The sequence below is a fragment of the Phaethon lepturus genome, unplaced genomic scaffold (genome assembly GCF_000687285.1).
Source record: "Phaethon lepturus isolate BGI_N335 unplaced genomic scaffold, ASM68728v1 scaffold40024, whole genome shotgun sequence".
In the NCBI taxonomy this organism is placed as follows: Eukaryota; Metazoa; Chordata; class Aves; order Phaethontiformes; family Phaethontidae; genus Phaethon; species Phaethon lepturus.
The window spans coordinates 8,915-9,944 of NW_010533227.1; positions in this window are offsets into that span (position 1 = coordinate 8,915).

Below are 1,030 nucleotides of genomic sequence, written 5' to 3' on the forward strand. Positions count from 1 at the left end.
GGGCCCCGTGTGACGGCCGGGCAGCACGCCGGCGCGAAATGCTTTTGGGGATGCCACGGTGACGCCGCCAGCTGCCCGAGCATCGTCCCAGCATCGGCACGAGGATACCCCAGACAGCCGCTGCTAATGAAGTTTTTACATCGGAGCCTAATTAACAGTCGCTAAGCAAAATCCCGGCTATTTGGCAAACCCTTCGCCCGCCTCCTCTTCCTTCTGCTTAAGCCGGAGCGACAATCGGAGCCTTGTTTGGGAGCGGGTTCAGGGCAGGCCAGCGCTCGGGCCACCTTCGTTAACGGCCCAATTATCCCAGGCAGGAGATTTTCCCGGCACTCAGCCCCGAGAACCAGGATCCGACATTCCCAGTTAATCAGCTTTGGGATGATCCCCGTGAAATTTATAAGCCCCTTAATTTGGGGGGCTGGGCTCCCCCCAGTTATCCCAGGTACTGGTGCATCACCCCGACTCAGGGATGCTTCCCTGGCATCTCGGATTAATATTCCCAAAGGATTGGTGCCAGTCAGACCCCTCCTCAATCCAGATCCCTAGATTAGGGGGACTAACTGCAAAGCTGAGGCCAAAAAAAAGTGTATTTTCTTAGTTAAGAAGTTTGGTTTTGGGTTTTTTTTGGTTTTTTAGGGGGTTTGGGTTTTTGGGGGGTTTTTTTTGTTTTTGTTTTTTTTTTTAATAAATGACATGAATAAATGCAAGTAAGTGCTGCTCGCTGACCTCGTCTCTCCGGCCAAGCCGCCTTCCCCCGCGTTAAAGTTTGCAGGGAAAAAGCAACAGGGAATAAAGCCAGCCCCATTAATGAAGCTCGTTAATTAGGCTTGGCCCCAACACAACCCATCAGGGAGGTTTTGGCACTTGGTTTTGTTCAGTGCTTCTGAATAAACCCACCCCGAGCATAAAACGCCCCGCTTGGGAGGGCAAAAACAGGCTGCAAAGTTGCTGGCACCCCAGAAAAACAAGGAAAAAGCCCCCCAAAAATCCCAAATTCCAACTGCAGCCTCATCCATCTGCCCGCTGCTCC